The sequence below is a fragment of the Neovison vison genome, chromosome X, assembly GCF_020171115.1.
Source record: "Neovison vison isolate M4711 chromosome X, ASM_NN_V1, whole genome shotgun sequence".
Lineage (NCBI taxonomy): Eukaryota > Metazoa > Chordata > Mammalia > Carnivora > Mustelidae > Neogale > Neogale vison.
Genome location: NC_058105.1, coordinates 70,157,914 through 70,179,208, shown reverse-complemented (window position 1 = coordinate 70,179,208; position 21,295 = coordinate 70,157,914).

The following is a 21,295-nucleotide window of genomic DNA, read 5'->3' as shown; positions in this document are numbered from 1 at the left end:
CCAGCTCAGGTCTTGAGCTCAGGGTCATGAGTTCAGGCCATACCCAGTGTGGATCCCACTTTTTTAAAAAATTAAACAAACAAATAAAATCTTGAAAAAATAAAATAATACAGCACAGGTCATAAACAGGAGGCCTGCAGGCTGGATTGAGCTCCCATACACTGTCTGGAGTACACTATGTTCTTTTTCAAAAATTTTTAAAGATCTTATTGATTTTATTTGAGAAAGAGAGCGAGAGAATGGGTGTGTGCACGCAAGTGTGTGCATGCGAGTGTGGGGAGGGGCAGAGGGCAAGTGCATGCGAGTGGGGGGAGGAGCAGAGTCTCCGGCAGACTCCCTGCTCAGTGCAGAGTCCCACATGGGGCTTGATCCTACCACTCAGATCATGACCGGAGCTGAAACCAAAAGTCATATGCTTAACAGACTGGGCCACCCAGGCGCCCCTCCTTGTTTTTCAATTTTTGAAAATGTAGGTGGGACACAATTTTTCCACTTTACCTAGTTCCCCACCACTCCCTGTTGTAGTAAATCCAACCAGCTTCATCCACATATACTGCCTGCTATGGCCCTGAAGGCATGTGAGCCTGTGAACCTTGCATCAAGGCATAGCTGTGGGTTGGGGTGCCCCCAGGAAGCACTCTGGGGTGGAATTTGGTGAGCAGGATATTTATTAGGGAATGCCCCGGGGATCGACATCTGTGGGAGAGAGGGAAGGCAACAGGCTTCAGTAGAAGGAGGAAAGGGTGGCAATGTGGTGACCACAGAGCCCTCGGCTGACTTGATGGCGAGCTCGGGTATCACACTGACCCATCAGAGCTGTCCCGCCCTGGGCCAAAGGGAGGCCTTCATACATAGCCCTACTCCAGTGACTGGCTGTGGGCCGCCTGACCAAGGGCCTGACCTCGGGTGAGGTGACCCTCTCTAGCTGAGGTGATCTCCAGGGGAGCTGATGGCTAAAGAAAGGTTTTTGCCGACCGCACTCCCGGCAGCCCGAGAAACAAGTCTGCCCTTGAAGGGAGACCTGGGCCGCAAGGCTCTATGTCCATCACAGGTGTCTCTCCCAGAAACGGGGCCAATTAAACACAAGTTCTTATTTTCCGACTCCCACTCCTTACCTCAGACAAGAGTACAGTTCATGGGATGAGGTTTGTAGCTTTCTTAAGTTGGAGTCACCTGTTGACTGTTGGAGAGCCTTAATTGGACTTCGGGTTTTCCCAAGCCTCATTAATGCCTGGTAACAAACCCTCTCCAAGGACATGTCACCTGTGCTATTAAGTAAGCCAATCCATCATAAAATGCCAGGAATAAAATGGCACTGGCATGTATCAAGCACCCACAATGGGCCAGGCGTTGTGTGCTCCTCCGTCCAGTCAGCAGGACTGTCACGAGCTCCGTCTATGTGCCCAGCAGAGCCCTAGGCGCTGAGGGCCAAATCGTGACCAACAGACATCACACCCAACCTCACAGAGCTTGCTGTCCAACAGGGCCATGGCTGAGACTAGTTCACTGGGTAGTCCCGGGGACCGGGACCAACGGGCCTCATGGTCCTATTATCTAGGAGTCACCACCCTGGAAATGAATGCCTCTGGTCATCTCTTTTCTTTTTAAAAAGATTTTATTTATTTTTATTTATTTGAGAGAGAGAGAGAGAGAGCATGAGCATAAGCGGGGATGTGGGGGGGCAGGGACAGAGGGAGAGGGAGAAGCAGGCTCGCCACTGAGCAGGGACCCCGACGTGGGGCTCAATCCCATGACCCTGGGATCAGGACCTGAGCCAAAGGCAGACGCTTAAATGACTGAGCCCCCCAGCGGCCTCTGGTCATCTCTTTCAGTACTTCCTTCACATTGTTCTAAGCTTCTGCTCTGCTACTCAACTTTCCACTCCTCCCCTCCCGTTCTTTTCACCTGGGCCCACTAGAACCCCAATTCTAGAGATTAATAGCCCTACAATCCAGACAGAAGGCCCCACTTTACCTTCTTTAACTGAAAACTGGATCACTCTTGAGAACTCCATTTCTCCTGTAGGCCTCTCCTCAGAGATCCTTCCCGTCCTCCCCACCACCCACAAGTACGTTTGCATCTGGTGCTGGAGTGGGTCCCTTCCTTACTCCCCACCGCTGCAACTTTCAGACTGTAGTTGCTGAATTTCTCAGTCTGTCATCCCACTTCTAGACTTGCCAAAATCTGGGACCACTTGAATATTCATGTAAGAGCCCCATTGTAAATCCCTGACTTCTCTTTTCTTTGGCCTACTCATCTCTGATGACCTCCTTTTCTGCGCCAATCACCCACTCGCAGGGTCACAAATGGACCTCGTTATCCCCCAGAATTGCCATCTCACTGACATCTTAACTTTAATCTCCCACTACCTCACACCTTCTTAACTCTCTCTCTCATTCAATTACATTACACTGTCGAATTTCACGAGACCTCTAATAGCTTCATTCATTCATTCATTCATTCAATATTCAGTAGGCTTCTACCACAAACAAGGCAGCAAATACTGGGGATACAGTTTTGAATGGGATAAATGTAATCCCTGCTCTCGTGGAGATCAGCCTACTGCTCCATTATCTCTCAGCCCTTGTCTGTCTTTTAACTTCTTCACCAGTTAGTTCAGCTCTAGCATTTTGACCACTCTCTTGCAAACATCCTCAACTACTTTTGTTCTGTTGTCCTTCCACCCCTCTGCCAGACACAACCCCACCTGGATCAATCCAATTGTCCACAGTCTCTGCTCCTACATCCAGGCTGCTGGAGAAGACACTGGTTCTCCTACTAAAAAGGGGCCTGCAGCTCTACTAAAAAAAAAAAAAAAATCCTTCTCTGGTTCCATGATCATCCTTCTTTCCTATTCATCACAACTTCAAACTCCATTCTCTTCAGACTCAAAGCCCTCCACTAGCACCTCCCCCTGCTACTTCTCTGGGAAATGACTTCTCAGTGGAAGTAGAAACCATCAGACAGGAATTCCATTACTGTCCTAACAGCAAATCCGCTATCCCATCTGTATGTGCATGCTTCCTTATCCCTTCTCTACCTCCAACTTCTCCTTTCCAATGAACATTTATTCAACAAATACTAATTAAGCACGTACTGTGTGACAGACACTGTGTTAGGAGCTCGGACTATAATGGTAAGCAAAACAGTCAAGGCTCTTGACTTTCAGGTGCATACATTCCAACATGAGGGAACAGACAACGTGTTAATAAACTAACAAGATCATTTTAGGCTATTGGGGAAATACAGTCAAATGTTATGATAGAAAGTGATATGAGAGAACTATTTTGAATATGGTGGTCCAGGAAGGCATTTCTCAGGAGGTGACTTTTGAGCTGAGGAGAATGAAGTTATGTTTTGGACACATTAAGTTTGAGATTCCTATTAGTTATAGAGCTGGAAATATCGAGTAAATAATAGGTTATACCTGGAGCTAAGGTGAGAGGTCAGAGCTAGATATATAGATCTAAGAGCCATAAGCATATAGGCATGTTTTATGCCTTGGTGCCAGATAAGCTCACCTACGGAGAGAGTGTAGATAGAGGAGAGAATTGAGGCAGAGATGTAGGGCCCCCGAAAACTTGGAAGCTGGGTAGAAAAGGGAGTCAGCAAAGAGAATTGAGACAGAGCAGAAGGAGAACACCTAGAGAATGTGGCATCATGAAAGTAAACAAGAAAGGTTTTCCAAGAAGGAAGGAGTGATCAGCTGTGTCCGGTGCTGCTGAGAGATCAAGTAATACGAGGACTGACATGTAACCACTGGGCTGTCGGATGGGTGAGGAAGGTAGTTTCAGCAGAGTTGCAAAATGGAACCTCAGCTGGAGCTAGTTGGATAGAGAATGGAAAGAGAGGGAGTGAAAAGAATGATGACCGACCAGCCTTTGGAGAGTTTTTGCTGTGAAGGAAGGCACAGCAATAGGAGCATTATTTGGTGGGGGAGACAAAGTGGAAAGAGTATTTTTGAGGATGAGAGAGATGGGTGCTCATTGGTATACCGATAGAAATCATCTGAGAGCAAGGAACTATTGATGAAGCAGAAGCCCTTGAAAAGATAAGGGCTCCTGGGTGGCTCAGTCATTAAGCATCTGTCTTCGACTCAGGTCATGATCCCTGGGTCCTGGGATCAAGCCCAGGGTAGGGCACCCTGCTAAGTGGGGAGTCTGCTTCTCCCTCTCCAGCTGCCCCTCTCTCTGCTCATGTTCTCTCTCTCTCTCTCTCTCTCTCTTCAAATTTTAAAAAAAAGTGAGAGGGGCGCCTGGGTGGCTCAGTGGATTAAAGCCTCTGCCTTCGGCTCAGGTCATGATCCCAGGGTCCTGAGATCGAGCTCTGCATCGGGCTCTCTGCCCTGCAGAAAGCCTGCTTCCCTCTCTCTCTGCCTGCCTCTCTGCCTACTTGTGATCTCTGTCTGTCAAATAAATAAATAAACTCCTTTTTTTAAAAAAAAAAAAGTGAGAGTGAGTAATATCCTGAACATAGGAGGAAGGATTGGATGACTTTTTATAGGTGTAAGGGACATTTTCTCCATAGAAACAGGACAGAAGGCAGAGTGTTTGGGCACAGAAGCAAGTATAGGACTGCTGCAGATGTTGGAGCCTGGGAAAGTTCATTTCTGGCTGCTTCTAATTTCTCAGCGAAATAGGAAGAAAAGTCACCAGCTGAGATGGTATAGACTTCTTGGGGAAGGAGGTCTCTTTCTCTCTCTGGAAATAATGAAGCAATGTGGAGGTCCATGAGTTGTCCCAGGGGATTCTTTTCTCCTAACTCCTTCTGGTTAGAACAAAAACTGATCCACATCTTTCCATCTGAAAAATCACTCTTCCTGGACCTCACATCCCTTTCCAGCTACCGTCCGGTGCCTCATCATCTCTTCTCTTTAAGACTAACATCATACCGGGTGCCCAGGTGGCTCAGCTGTTAAGCCTCTGACTTGGCTCAGGTCACGATCTCGGGGTCCTGGGATCGAGCCCTGCATTAGGTTCCCTGCTTGGCAGGGAGTCTGCTTCTCCCTCTCCCACCCCCCTGCTTGTGTTCCCTCTCTTGCTGTGTCTATCTCTAATAAAGAAATAAAATCTTTAAAAAAAAAAAAGACTAACACCATAAAGTAATTGTCAGCACTGACCACATGCCTCTCACCACTTTCTCTGATCTGATGTCTGCCTCCATCCCTATACTAGGTCTGCTGTCCTGAGAACCACCAAAAATCTCTGTGTCAAAAAAATCCAGTGAGGCTTTTGATCCTTATCTTGTATCGTTGAAGCACTTGGTACTATTGATCACTGCCTCCTTCCCCCAAAGCCTCTTCTTTTGACCTCCTTGACGCCACACTCTTCTGGGCTCCCCTCTCATTTATCTGACAACTCCTTCACAATTTCTTTTGCTTTGCCCTCCACTCTTCCTTTAAGTACTGGACTCCTCAGGCCCGTGTTCTAGGTATTCTCTCCTTTTCCTTTGCAAGCTTTCCCTGTAGTGTCATCCACTTCTACTGCTCCTCTCCCTGTTTCCTACCTAGGTGAATCGTATCACCACCCACTCATTTGGCAGAAACCAGAGGCCTGGGCATCTCCCCAGATGTCTCCTTCTCTGCAACATCCAATACACTCTGCCGATTCTGCCATGTGAATTTCTCTTGTATCCCTTTATGCTTTGTTTGACTTGTTGCCGTAGGAGCTCAGTAAATGTTGAGAACCCTATCATCCTATTTCATTTATTTCACATGATAAAAAAGGAGCCTCATACCATACTAAGAAATATCTCCAGATAGATAAAAATCTAAATATGAACAGCAAAGATATAAGACAGGAGAATATCCTCATGACCTTGGAGCAGAGAAAGATTTCTTAAACAGGACACAAAACCACTAACTATAAAGGAAAAGTGTTAAAATTCAGCTCCTTTAAAACTAGGAGACCATTTATAGAGTGAAAAGGCTAGCCACAACAAAGTAAAGATATTTGCCATGCACATAACCAACACAGAACTAGTATTCAGAATCCACAAAGAACTCCTACAAATTATAACAAAAAGACAGTGAACTTAATAAAAAATGGGCAAGAGACTTACATGGGTTTGTGGTAAAAGAAGAAATCTAAATATCCAGTAAGCATGGAACGATGCTTAGTCCCATCTATCAACAGGGACATGAGGAATGAGGGAGGATGGATTACAAAGGGGCAGAGGGAAACTTTCTGGTGTGATGGTTGTGTTCATTATCTCGGTTTCTGGTTTTACAGATGTTTACCCATCAAGCTGTCACTCTAAATATGTGCAATTTGTTGTACATCAATTATAGCTCAACAAAGCTGCAACGCACATGCACACATGATGACATACCATTTCGTACCCCCAAACTGGCAAAACATTTTTAAGCCTGGCAGTAACTAGTGTTGAGGAAGACATGAAGGAACAGAAACTGATAGGATGCCGATGGCCATCTAAATTGATTTCAACCACTTCGGAAAACAGTTTGTGTTTATCTGTTAAAGCTGAAGACACACATTTCCCAGGACCCAGCAATTCCACTCCTAGCTATTTAACCTAGACAAATGTGTACATCTTTTCCAAAAGAGATATAGGAGATTCACAGCACATCCCACATAACCGGACAGTCCATCAAGAGGAGAATGGGCAAACTGCGGGATTCTTCCTCTTTTTATTTTTTGAGAGAGAAGGGTGGGGAACATGTGCATGCAACTGGGAAAGGGGTCAGAGAGAGAGAGAATCTTAAACAGGCTCCACACCTAGCTCAGAGCTTGAGCTCATGACCCTGGGATCATGACCAGAGCCAAAATCAAGAGTCTACCGCTCAATTGACTGAGCCACCCAGGTGCCCCCAAACTGTGGGATCCTGTACAGCAAAAGCAATTAAACGACAGCACTTGTAACAACATGTGTGGAGCATGGGAATATAAAGTTGAGCAAAAGAAGGAAGATGCAAAGGAACACATACAGGATGGTTCCGTTTGTATGAATGCAAAAGCCAAGAAACGAAATTCTTCCTTAGGGATGCAGAGGTAGGTGGTGAAACAATAAAGGAAAGCCAGGAGATTGTTATCCTAAATGTTAAGAGAGTGGCTCCTTGGACGTGGAAGTGGCAGCTGCAATTGGTGAAGACACAGGGGAGGATTCTCTGGTATGGGCAAAGTTCTATTTTTGGACCTGGGCGGTGGTCACACTTGTGCGCACTTGTAACTATTTTTACAAGTCTACCAGCTGTCCATTTGTCTGAAGCACTTTTCTTCATGTGTCTATGTCCTATTTCACACCAAGAACATTTTTTAAAGACCCGGGACACAAGGGTGAGTTACACCAAGTTTACGGGAAGGGCTGAAAGAAAAGGAGTCTAGGAAAAAGACCGCAGGCAGCCAATCAAGAGAGAAGCAGCTCCCAGATTTCCAAAGAGGGTGGACAACAGCTCCAACCCTCACCCAGCCCCACTCTGCCCGACACATCGGAGCGGGGCTGGGAGCCGCCAGCCTGTGTCCTTGCAGCCGTAGCAGGAATATGCTCGCGCAAGAGAAAACTGAGCGAAGGCACAAACAGATGAGAATAAATACTATTAGAAGGCAAACATATGGGAAAATGTCTACTCTTCCTTAATGAGCAAAGACATACAAAATTTTAAAACCTGAATGGCCATTTTTTGCCTATTATAGTAGCTGAAATTGAGGGGAGGCGGAAGAAATTACAATATGTCAGGCTGAAAGAGTACCAAATTGATGCCTGGTTACTGGAGACTCATGCTATGAATAAATGCCATCCCTTTAAAATAAAATCTGGCAATATGCATCAGGAAATTTCACATGATCATACCATTTTACTCGTAATCCTACTTCTGGGAATCTATGCTAGGAAAATTATGCAAAGGAAGGAAAAGTCTCTATGAATGAGTCTGGAAGTGACTCAAGCATCCCTCAACAAGTAAACCATTGAAAAGCAACTTTGAGTCCCGCTAAGCAAAAATCATAATTATGATAATGGGGAAGGAAGGAAACTAACACTTACTGAATGATACTTTTTGACAGGTACTCTATCTATTAGGTGTATTACTCTATTTAGTTTAATACAATCACCTCCGGAGTCTTTGTACTGTTTCTTACATTTAACCATAGACAAACTAATAAATAAAATCTTTTTTAAAAGTTGGGGAGTTCCTGGATGCTGCAGTCATTAAGTGTCTGCCTTTGGCTCGGGTCATGATCCTGGGGTCCTGGGATCAAGCCCCGCATGGGGCTCCCTGCTTGGCAGGAAGCCTGCTTCTCCCTCTCCCACTCCCCCTGCTTGTGTTCCCTTTCTTGCTGTGTCTCTCTCTGTCAAATAAATAAATAAAAATATTTTTTTAAATTAAAAAATAAACAGAGAAACTGAAGCTCAGAGGAATGACACAACTTGCCAAAGATCATACAGTTGTGGGTAGAAGAACCAAGATTTGAGTACACATCTGTCTGAATAATAAGCCTCTGTAATTTTCACTCCATTACACTGCAATGTGAAAAAAAAATACCTCTACTGGAATTTCTTGAAGTATTTTGAATTATGAATAGGTTTTCTTTTTTTAATACCAGACATAAAAGGTTTCTTTACCCCTGGATTTCTCAGAGCTTTTATCACGCTTTCACTCATTCAACCAGTAATTACTGGGTGTGTCAGACACTTAGGTGTTGGGGATACACCAATGAAACCGAAAGACAAGATCCCTGCCCTCATGAAGCTTATATTCCAGTCAGCTGAGGCAAAATGCAAATAAATATCCCCTAAGTTACCCCAGATTGCAGCAGAATTAACAGGGTGACATGATAGATGGGCACTGGGAGGGGAGCTAGTCCAGATGGGTTGACTGATGGCAGAAGGTTCCTCTGCGGTGACTTTCGAACGGAGGCCTCAACAGGCCTGCAGAGAGACTCTTCCAGGCAGGGGGACAGCAAATGCAAAGACCCCGAGGAGGGAGAGAGTTTGCTGTTTTCAAGGAATCGAGAGGAGCACAGCATGGCTGGGGAATCCGGAGTGAAACCCAGGGACCACACTGAGGAATTTGGATTCTATTCTAAGAGCAAAGGAAAGCCATTGGTGGGTTTTAGGAGGGTCACTGACATGCTTCAATTAAAAAAATTTTTTTTTACTCTGGCTGCTCTGTGGCTAATAGATTGAAGCAACAACGAAGGCAGGAGACCAATGAGGAGACTGCTGACCAGGGAGAAGACTGCTAAAGCAAGCTAACCGGGGAGAACAGTGGCTTGGCCCTGGGTGGTGACTGCGAAGATGGGGAGAAGCAGAAGGATTTGGGTTAGATTTTGAATATTGAGCCAACTGGACTGGCTGGTGAATGGGAAATGGGTGATAAGTGAAAGAGAGGAATCCAGAACAATTCCTAGGTCTTGGGTTTCAGCAGTGTGTGGATGGTGGTGGGATGGTAAAGATTTGAGGAAGAGAGGGTTTGAGAGGGACAGAGGACTGAGTGGTTATGAAATCTGATGTATATGAAATCTGAGTTGCCCATAGGACATACAAGTGGTGATGCCGGGTGGATTGGCAGTTCAGGGCTGGGGAGAAATTTGGGAGTCCTTGGAACCTCAATGGTTTAAAGCCCTGAAACCAGATGAGTTTCCCTAAGGAGAAGAGAAGAGGACCCAGGATGAGCCCTCGGGCTCTCCAATGCTCAGGCGGCCAGTAGAGAAGGAAAACCCCAGATGGGCAATGGAGTTGTGGACTGCCAAGAGGAGGGCTCTTACGTGCAGTGTTCCCAGGCCTTCCTGACCATGGAACCTGTTTGTCGTGAGGCAGCTTGTACTCATCAAAGCACAAGGAGATGCTGGCTTCTGCTACAGCGAGTGGAAAGGCAGGCTACAAAATGGTATGCAATTTATGATTGCAACCATGTACACCCCGGACAGAACATGCCTGGCATATGTGCTCAATAAGTATTCCTTGAATAAATTAATGAATGAAAAGGAATATGCATATGGACAAAAGCCACAACATGACCGCTACCAGGGAATAAACAAAAATGACAGTAGTTGCTAGTTCCGAGATATGTCTAGAGATAGCTTTTCCAACTTGTCTGCAATGTTTCGTTGCCTATTTTTTCCTAATGGTGTTTTGCCAATTCCGTGCCTCCATCTGTCTCTGCTGCATTCAGGGATACTATTCCCAGACACTCTATAGAAATCCACTCTGCCTGTGTGCTCTTGCTCGTTTTGAAATCCTTGACACCATTCTTGGACTGTTTAATTCCAATTCCATTCAGTTCCAGTAACAAATATTTACTGAATCATCTCCAGCCTAAAGACATGGTATATATGAGGCCTGGCTTTCATGTTGCTCACGCTCTAAAGGGAGATGGATCTGCAAACCTTACTCAAAATCCATTTCTCCTCTAGTCCTCTGTAGTCCACTGTAGTCTTCTTCAGTCTATCCCTGGACTTTTTTTTAAGATTTTATTTATTCATTTGACAGAGAGAGAGAGAGAGAGCACAAGCTAGGGAGCGGCAGGGAGAGAGAGAGGGAGAGGGAAAGCAGGCTCCCCGATGAGCAAGGAGCTGGATATGGGCTTGATCCCAAGACCCTGGGATCATGACCCGAGCCAAAGGCAGACATTCAACAGAAGGAGCCACCCAAGTGCCCCATCCCTGAACTTTGACCCCTATTTGTTCATGCTTTCATGCTTCCAAATCAGTCCCCTCTACCTTCCAGCTGTAGTCTTACCCCTGCCCCTCCAACTAGCCCACTGAAGAACCCACTCAAGGTAAATAAGCCCCATTGGCAAATATCTGGAATAAAAGATTACAATGGAGTTTCCACCACAAAGTGATTCCTTTGAGTTCCTGTGTAAACTGTCTTTATGGACATTTGCTCATTGTTGTTAAACATGTCTCTGTGTGTGTGACTGTTGCTTCTCTGTTTTTGGAAGGACTCCTAAGGATTTTCATAGGTTTTGCTAAGAGAAGCCACCTTTATTTTTATTTTTTTAAGATTTTATTTATTTATTTGACACAGAGAGACAGCAAGAGAGGGAACACAAGCAGGGAGAGTGGGAGAGGGAGAAGCAGGCTCCTCGTTGAGCAGGGAGCCTGATGCGGGGCTTGATTCCAGGACTCTGGGATCATGACCTGAAGTGAAGGCAGAGATTGAACCCCCTGAGCCACCCAGGCACCCCTAGAAGGCACCTTTGCCCTGTACACCTCACCTTCCAGCCGGATGTCATCACATAGAGCTTTGAATACGTGAATTGATACATTTTACCGAAAAAGGAAAAAAACACTGGCTCATGCAAACATAATAGTTGCTTACATTGGTTGAGAGTGTGTCAAGCATTGTTCCTAAGGGCTTTGTTCAAATTCATGATTTAATGCTCCCAACACCCAGTGAGGAAGATATTAGTGGTACCCTGTTTTACAGAGGAGGTCCAGAAATGTTAAGTAACTCACCGGTGATGTCACAGCTAGTAGGTGACAAAACTGGGATTCATACCCAGACAGTTGGGTTCCAATGTTACCCTTACTGTAGTCACTACAAACTTACTCACGTATATGGATACATCATACATCACCTTCTATGTTGTTTTAAGTCCATTAACATGGATTACTATCTGGTCCATAGGAGTCTCTTAAAGCAGACCGAGCAGATGTTCACCTCATTAAGTTAGAAGGGGCAACACTTTGAGACACTACAATGACCTCCTCGACCACGTGAACTTACATCCTTTTTGGAGCAAGAGTTTTGTTGAGGTTACAAGAGAGTAATGGGTCTAACATGGCTAAAACAGCTACTATCTCGGAACATTTTAGCTGTAATCCTAATCTCAAAGGGAAAAAGCCCCCCAAAGGCCTATAATTCATTTACTTTGCTTAAGAAATGTCGTTTCAGCAGAGCAAAGACTACCACTTGGGAACCTTTCCATGGCACTGTTCCCTAAGCCAATTTAGTATCAGACCAGAGGCCTTGGATGGAATCCAAAGGAGGTTTATTTCTGAAGTAATAAGATACCCTTGCTAGATGGCAACTTCCCTTCCTGAGGCAGTTTTATAGTCTGGATACAGAGAAGAAAGTTTTATAGGAAAATCTTGTTATACTATTAGCTAATTAAGTGATCAAGGCACTTCTTTCAAGAATAACAAGTCAGTTGGGACGCTTGGGTGGCTCAGTGGGTTAAGCCTCTGCTTTCGGCTCAGGTCATGGTCCCAGAGTCCTGGGATCAAGCCCCACATCGGGTTCTCCGCTCCACGGGGAATCTGCTTCCTCCTCTCTCTCTCTCTCTCTCTGCCTGCCTCTCTGACTACGTGTGACCTCTGTCTGTCAAATAAATAAATAAAATCTTAAAAAAAAAAAGAATAACAAGTCAGTGAAGAAAAACAGGTACCCTTACGCAGGATCAACGGGAGTATTGGTTGGTCTTCCCTCTTTGGAAAAAAGTTTGACGATTAACTATGCAAAACTTGAAGTTCAAAATCCTTTGTCCTGACTGTTCTGTGTGTGGGAATCTATACTAAAGATATCTCACATCTGTGCATGATATACATTCAAGATGTACATCACAGCACTGTTTGTCATAACAAGAGACCAGAAATAATCTCTTAAGTGTCAATCAGTAGGAAACGAGTTAGATAAATTATGATATAGCCATGTAATGAAATTCTATGCAGCCATTAAAAAAAAGAGAACTATTGGGGCACCTGGGTGGCTCAGGGGGTTAAGCCTCTGCCTTCGGCTCAGGTCATAATCTCAGGGTCTTGGGATCAAGCCCTGAATCAGGCTCTCTGCTCAGCGGGAAGCCTGTTCCTCCTGCCCCTCTGCCTGCCTCTCTGCCTACTTGTGATCTGTCTGTCAAATAAATAAATAAAATATTTTAAAATAATTTTTTAAAAAGAGAACTATTCATACAGTGGACTACTACCAGCAATTGAAAAAGAAACAAACTGCTGTTACCACTCACAAGGAAGTCAGATATACAGAGGAATGCCTACTACATGCTTCCATCTCACAACTTCCAAGCTCACAACTTAACTTCCCTTTCTGGCCAAGATGGAGTAATAGGGGCTAGATTTGTCTTCTGGTCTGAAATAACAACAACAAAAGTAGACTATATGGAACTTTGAATTACGGTTTTCAAGAGACTGGACGTCAGTAGATGAAAAAGAGCAAATCTCGGAGATCCCTGAGGGACCGGAAACAAACTAGGCGAGCCCTGCAACTGCCTGGGCTTCCTACTACAGGAAAGGCTCCAGGAGACGATGCAGGGAGGGGGAACCCAATTAGAGCCCAGTGGACATTCCGAGTTGAGTAAATGGGGCTGAGAGTCCAGGAAGACCGAAGCAGCTAGAATCAGCCGGATGGCATTCCGAGAGGAAGGCACTTCATGGGAAGAGAGAACCTCAGAAATCTGGAAGGAGGATTTCCTCAAGTATTCAGATGAGTACTAATTCATTTGAAGGAAACTGCCTAAAAAGAACAGAGACAAAAATTGCCGGAGCTCACCTAGGGTGATAAGTAGATGATGTTCTTCTCAAATAAGAGTTGAAAACCCCTAACTTGTGGGGAATTCATTAGAGTCCTTGGAAGGCTATTGCCTCAGTAGTGGGGTCAAATTAGATCTAGAATGAAGTCTGTTATGAGCCTCACTTAGCAAAACTTGAAAATGAACCTCAGGTGCACCTTGGGTGACTTGGTGGGTTAAGCATCTGACTCTTGGTTTTGGCTCAGGACATGATCTTGTGGTCGTGGGATCAAGCCCCCCACCCGACTCTGAGCTCAGCGTGGAGTCTGCTTGTATTTCTTTCCTTCTCCCTCTCACTCTCGCTCTCTCTCTCTCAAATAAATAAATAAATAAACAATATCTTTAAAATAAAATAAAATGGGGCCCCTGGGTGTCTCTGTTGTTAAGCATCTGCCTTCGGCTCGGGTCATGATCCCAGGGTTCTGGGATTCAGTCCTGCATTGGGCTCCCTGCTCAGCAGGGAGCTTGCTTCTCTCTCTCCCTCAGCCTCTCCACCTGCTCGTGCTCTCTCTCTCTCTTCTTCTCAAATAAATAAACAAAATCTTATAAAATAAAATAAAATGAGCCTCAAAGGAATCAAAATGTTTCCAAGTAACTTAACTGCATCCCAGAATAAAGCTCAAGAATCCTTATAGGAATACAAAAATCTAGCACACACAACATAAAATTCACAATGCCTGGCATCTGATCAAGTGATAACATCCGATCAAATGATAAGTAATTCTGTGTAAGGCAGAATTGCAAAACGGGCCCCCAAGACTTCCTGACCTAATCCCAATAACTGTGAAGATGGTCTGATAATGTGCCCATAATTATGTTAAGTTTGAAGACAAAAGCCATTTGGGGGATGTAATTAAGAATACTAATCTGTTGATTTTGAATTTATCAAAAGGGAGATTATCCTGGTGGGTCCAATCTAATCACTGAGATCATAAAAGCAGAGTGTTCTCAGGGTGCCTGCTGGCTCAGTGGGTTAAAGCCTCTGCCTTCCGCTCAGGTCATGATCTCAGGGTCCTGGAATCGAGTTCCGCATCGGACTCTCTGCTCAGCGGGGAGCCTGCTTGCCTCTCTCTCTCTCTCTGCCTGCCTCTCTGCCTACTTGTGATCTCTCTCCGTCAAATAAATAAATATAAACTTTAAAAAAAAAAGCAGAGTGTTCTCTCTAGCTGGTAGTAGAGGAGGAACTGAGAGAGATTCCAAATGTGAGAAGGATTCAGCACACCGTTACTAACTTGAAAATGGAAAGAGCCAATTGTCCAGGGATGAAAGTGGCCCCAAGAGACTGAGAGTGGCCCAAGGCTGTCAGCCAACAAGAAAACAGGTACCTCAGTCCTACAAGTGCCAAGAAATCACTTGAATGGGCTGGGAAGCAGATTCTTTTCCAGAGGCTCCAGATAAGAGCCCAGACCAGCTGACTGCTTGGTTTTCAGTCTTATGAGACCCTAAGTGGAAAATCCAGTCAAACCTACCCAGACTTCTGACCTATAACACTGTGAGATTATACATAAGTATTGTTGCTTTTAAAGTGCTAAGTTTATAATAATTTGTGATTAAAAAAAAAAACTAATACAGGGGCGCCTGGGTGGCTCAGATGGTTAAGTGTCTGCTTTCAGCTCAGGTTATGATCCTGGGGTCCTGGGATTGAGCCTCATGTCAGGCTCCCTGTTCAGCAGAGAGCCTGCTTCTCCCTTTGCCTCTGACTCTCCTGCTTGTGCTCTCTTTCTCTCTCAAATGAACAAATAGAATATTTAAAATAAAAAATTAAAAAAAAAACTAATACATCACGTAAAGTTGCAAAAAAACAACCCACAGAGGAAGAAAAATCAACCAATATAAACAGAAAGAACCAGATGATATATTTAATACACAGGGATGTTAAAACTGCTATTAAAAATATCTTTCAGGGGCGCCTGGGTGGCTCAGTCTGTTAAACGTTCAACTCTTGGCTTCAGCTCAGGTCATGATCTCAGAGTCCTGAGATCCAGAGTCAGGCTCTGAACTCAGCAGTGAGTCTGCTTCTCTCCCTCTCCCTCTGCCCTTCCCCCAGCTCACATGCCCTCTCCTTCTCTCTAAAACAAATAAATCTTTAAAACAATATATTTCATATACTCAAGAAGACAGAAGAAAGAATAGCATAATAAGAAGAGAAATAAGTATTTTAAAGTACCCAGATAAAATTTCCTATAAATAACTGAGATGAAAATTATATTATGTGAAAATAACAGAGGATTTAATACTGCAAAAGACAAGATTGGTGAACTTGAAAACAGATAAAGTAAACTTCAGAGGGAAAAATTATTACCAAGGACAAAGAGGGAAATTACATAATGATAAAAGAGTCAGAGAAGTGGTGTCAACAAAACGGCTATGAAGGCAATTCCAAATGTCCATCCCTCCACAGAAACCTCAAAAAAAGAAGCAGAAACTGTTAGAATCAACTTTGTCAGAACTCTGGAAAATAGTTTTACAGCAACTAAGCAAATGCTGAATCAAGAAAGAGGAAACTTGGGATGCTTGAGTGGCTCAGTTGGTTAAGCATTTGCCTTTGGCTTGGGTCCTGATCCTAAGGTCCAGGGACCGAGTCCTGCATCAGGCTTCTTGTTTGGTGGGGAGCCTGCTTCTCCCTCTCCCTCTGCCTGCCCCATGCCTTGCTTGGGCCCTCTCTCTGACAAATAAATAAATAAAATCATTAAAAAAGAGGAAATATAAAAATGGTAAGAAAACTTTCTGGCTTTGCCCTTGCCCCACTCCTTCCCTGGCTGGGTGTTGGTGTTGAAGATGACACTCTAACCTGTGCTGTGTGGCCCTGCTCCCTGGTTTCAGAAGGAGTAGAGAAAACCTCATTTGAAATTTATTTTGTTTGTTCTAAGCTGTCTGGGGACTAGCTAAAGGACTGACTGAAAATGCTTATTTCTGGGTTGCCTGGGTGGCTCAGTGGGTTAAGCCTCTGCCTTTGGTTTAGGTTGTGATTCCAAGGTCTTGGGATCGAGCCCCGTGTCAGGCTCTCTGCTCAGCAGGAAGCCTCCTTCTCCCTCTCCCACTCCCCCTGCTTGTATTCTCTCTCTTGCTGTGTTTCTCTCTCTGGTCAAATAAATAAAATCTTTTTTTAAGAAAAGATCTGAAAAGACTCTAAAGGTTTCATTTCTGGGTGATCTCAAAGCTCAGTGTGAGCAGTAAGTAAAGGCTACGATGGAGTTGCAAATGGTCTGCCTAAAAATTGAAAGAGTGATCCTGTACAGAGCCAATCCACAAATACTAGGGAAGGAGCTATCTGCTTGTTTGTCTTACTTCCTGATATTCAAGGAAACCTGTTAAAATACTGGTGCACACAAGCTAAAGGAACAGAGAATTCAAGAACCCCACAAGAGGAATACAGTCTTTCCAAAAATAGTTTGGAAAAGTAGCTCAATGAATGGATAACTATAGCCTTCAACAATCAAGAACAGCAAAGCCCAAAGAAGGACAAGAATCTGGTTTCCAGAGTTTCCACATTATAATATCCAAACATCCAATTTCAACCAAAAACTACCAGGCAAACAAGGAAATAGGAAAGTATAGCCTAGTCAAATATAAAATAAACTGAGAGAGATTGTGCACAATATCCAAGTATTAGACTTAATGGACAAAGACTTTGAAACAACTCTCTTAAATATCTTCAAAGAGCTTAGGGAAACCATGAACAAAGAACTGAAGGAAACCAGAAAAATTTTGTATGAACAAAGTAAGAATATCAATAAGGAAACAAAAATTTAAAAATGATGTTTAAAAAATTATAAAAAGGAACAATTAGAAATCTGGAGCTGAAAGTACATGATGGTCTATATAGAAAATCACAAGAAGTCTATGAAACAAAAACCAAAAACAACAACAACAAAAAACTCCAACATCCTAGAACTAATAAATGAGTTCAGCAAGGTTGCAGTATACCAGATCAACATAGAAAAGTCAATTGTGGGGCACCTGGGTGGCTCAGTCGATAAAGCATCTAACTCTTGGTTTTGGCTCAGGTCATGACTTCAGGATCATGATCGAGCCCTGTATCAGGCTCCACACCTATGGAACCTGCTTAAGGTTCTCTCTCTTTCCCTCTCCCTCTGCCCCTCCACCTCCCCCATCCCTGCTCAAGTGCTTGGTCTCTCCCTCTCTCTCCCTTTCTCAATAAATAAAAGAAAATAAAAAGAAAAAACTCAAGTGTATTTCTAAATATTAGAAATGTACATGTGAGGGGGGACCTGGGTGGCTCAGTGGGTTAAGCATCTGCCTTGGGCTCAGGTCATGATCCAAGTGTCTTGGGATCAAGCCCTACATCAGGCTCCCAGCTCAGCCTCTCCCTCTGCCTGCCGCTCCCCCTGCTTGTGCTCGTTCTCTCTCTCTCTCTCACTTCTCTCTCTCTCTGTATGTCTTTAAAAAATGGACAATATCATCCACAATCACTCAAAGAAAATACATAGATATAAACCTAAGAAAACATGTAAAGGACTTGTACACTGAAACTACAAAATACTGATAGAAGAAATCAAAGATTTAACTACATGGAGAGATATACTGTGCTCATGTATTGCAGGACTCAATACAGTAATGATATCAGTTCTCCCCAAAAGATTATACAGGTTTTACAACATTTCTATCAAAATCTCAGCAATATTTTTTGTTGATACAGACAAGATTATTCTAGAATGTATATGGAAAGGTACAAAGAACTAGAACAGCTAAAACAATTTTGAAAAAGAAGAGGGGCACCTGGGTGGCTCAGTCGGTTAAGTGTCTGCCTTTGGCACAGGTCATGATCTCAGGGTCCTGGGATCGAGTCCCATATTGGGCTCCCTGCTCAGAGGGGAGCCTGCTTTTCCCTCTCCTCTTCTTCTCCCTGCTGCTCCCCCTACTTGTGCTTGCTCACTCTCTCTCTGTGTCAAATAAATAAATAAAATATATTTTTTTATTTTTTAAAAGATTTTATTTACTTATTTGACAGAGAGAGATCACAAGTAGGCAGAGCAGCAGGTAGAGAGAGAGGAGGAAGCAGGATTCCTGCTGAGCAGAGATCCCAACTCGGGGCTCGATCCCAGGACTTTGGCATCATGACCTGAGCCGAAGCCAGAGGCTTAACCCACTGAGCCACCTGGGCACCCCAATAAATAAAATATTTTTTAAAAAAGAATAAAGTGGGAGGAATCACTGTATCCAACTTTAAGACTTAGTCTGTAGCTACACTAATCAAGACTGCATAATACTGTGTGATATTGTGGAAGGATAGACACATAGACCAATGGAATAGAATAGAGAATATAGAACAGACTCACACAAGTACAGACAACTGGTTATTATTAACAGAAGTGCAAAAGCAATATAATGAAGGATAATGCTTTCACTAAAAGAGGCTGGGGCAATTGGACATCTATAGGCAGAAAAGAATGGACTTCAATCTAAACCTCACATTTGCCACAAAAATGAACTCAAATGGATCATAGATTTCAGTGTAAAACATAAAACTATAATACCTTTAAAAAATGAATTAGGAGGGGCACCTGGGTGGCTCAGTTGGTTAAGCGACTGCCTTCAGTTCAGGTCATGATCCCTGGGTCCTGGGATCGGCCCTACATGGTGCTTCCTGCTCAGCGGGGAGCCTGCTTCTCTCTCTCCCTCTGCCTGCAGCTCCCCCTGCTTGTGCTTGCTCTTTTTCTCTCTTTATCTCTCTGACAAACAAATAAGTAAATATTTTTTTAAAGAAATGAAATAGGAGAAAATCTTTGGGATCTAAGGCTTGATAAAGAGTTCTGAGACATAACATAAATAATCTATAAAAGAAAAAACATTAAGGACTTTTTCTCTGGAAATAAAAACCCTCTAAAGAGGATGAAAAAATAAGCTCAGAGACTGGGAGAAAATATTTGCAAACTACATATCCGACAAAGTACTTATATTTAGCATATATAAAGAGCTCCTGAAACTCAACAATAACAAAAAATCCAATCAGAAACTGGAAAAAAAAAACCACATGTTTCACTGAAGAGCATATACAGACAGCAAATTAACACATGAAAAGATGTTTAACGTCGTTAGCCATCAGGGAAATGTACATTAAAGCCACAATGAGGTATTAGTACACACCTATCCAAATAGGTAAAATAAAACATTGTGGCAAATTGAAATGCTGGTGATTAGGCAGAGAAAGATCACCCATACATTTCTGGTAGGAATATGAAATGGTACAGCCACTCTAAAAAAGGGCATGGCAATCTCTTAAAAAACTCAACATGCTTACCATGCATCTCAGCAATAACACTCTTGGAAACTATCCTAAAGAAATGAAAACTTGCATTCACCTAAAAACCTGTATCTTCACTAAGATCAACTCTTCTGCACAGCAAAGGAAACAGTCAACAAAACTAAAAGGGAACCTATGGAGTGAGAGAAAATACTTGGAAATAACATATGAGATAAAGAGCTAGTATCCAAGATCTATAAAGAATTTATCAAACTCAACCCCCCAAAACCAAATAATCCAGTCAAGAAATGGACAGAAGGGGCGCCTGGATGGCTCAGTGGGTTAAGCCACTGCCTTCGGCTCAGGTCGTGATCTCAGGGTCCTGGGATCGAGTCCCACATCGGGCTTTCTCTCGGCAGGGAGCCTGCTTCCCTCTCTCTCTCTGCCTGCCTCTCTACTTGTGATCTCTGTCTGCCAAATAAACAAAATCTTAAAAAAAAATCTAAAAAAAAAAAGAGAAATGGACAGAAGACATGAACAGACATTTCTCTAAAGAAGACATACAAATGGCCGATGGACCCATGAAAAAGTGCTCAACATCACTTGGCATCAGGGAAATACAAATCAAAACTGCCATGAGACATCACCTCACACCAATCAGAATGGCTAAAATTAACAAGTCAGGAAATGACAGATGCTGGCGAGGATGCAGAGAAAGAGGAACCCTCCTACACTGTTGGTGGGAATGCAAGCTGGTGCAGCCACTCTGGAAAATAGCATGGAGGTTCCTCAAAAAAGCTGAAAATAGAGCTACCCTATGACCCAGCAATTGCACTACTGGGTATTTACCCTAAAGATACAAATGTAGTGATCCAAAGGGGCATGTGCATCCCAATGTTTATAGCAGCAATCCACAATAGCCAAACTATGGAAAGAGCCCAGATGTCCACTGACAGATGAATGGATAAAGAAGATGTGGTATAGGGCGCCTGGGTGGCTCAGTGGGTTAAGCCTCTGTCTTCGGCTCAGGTCGTGATCTCGGGGTCCTGGGATCGAGCCCCGCATCGGGCTCTCTGCTTGGCGGGGAGCCTGCTTCCCCCTTTATCTCTGTCTGCCTCTCTGCCTACTTGTGATCTCTCTCTCTATCTCTGTCAAATACATAAATAAAATCTTAAAAAATAAAAGAAAATCTGGTGTATATATACACAATGGAATACCACTCAGCCATCAGAAAGAATGAGTACTTACCTTTTACATCAATGTGGATGGAACTGGAAGGTATTAGGCTGAGTGAAATAAGTCAATCAGAGAAAGACAATTATATGCCTTCACTCACATGAAGAATATAAGAAACAGCACAGAGGGGGAAGGGAGGGGAAAACTGAATGGAAAAAAAGCAGAGAGGGAGACAAACCATGAGAGAATCTTAAGTACAGGAAAGAAAGAGGGCTGCTGGAGGGAAGGTGGGTGGGGGGATGGGGTCACTGGGTGATGGGCATTAAGGAGGGCACATGATGTGATAAGCACTGGGTGTTGTATGCAACTGATGAATTACTGACCTCTACCTCTAAAACTAATGATGTACTCTATGTTGGCTAATTGAA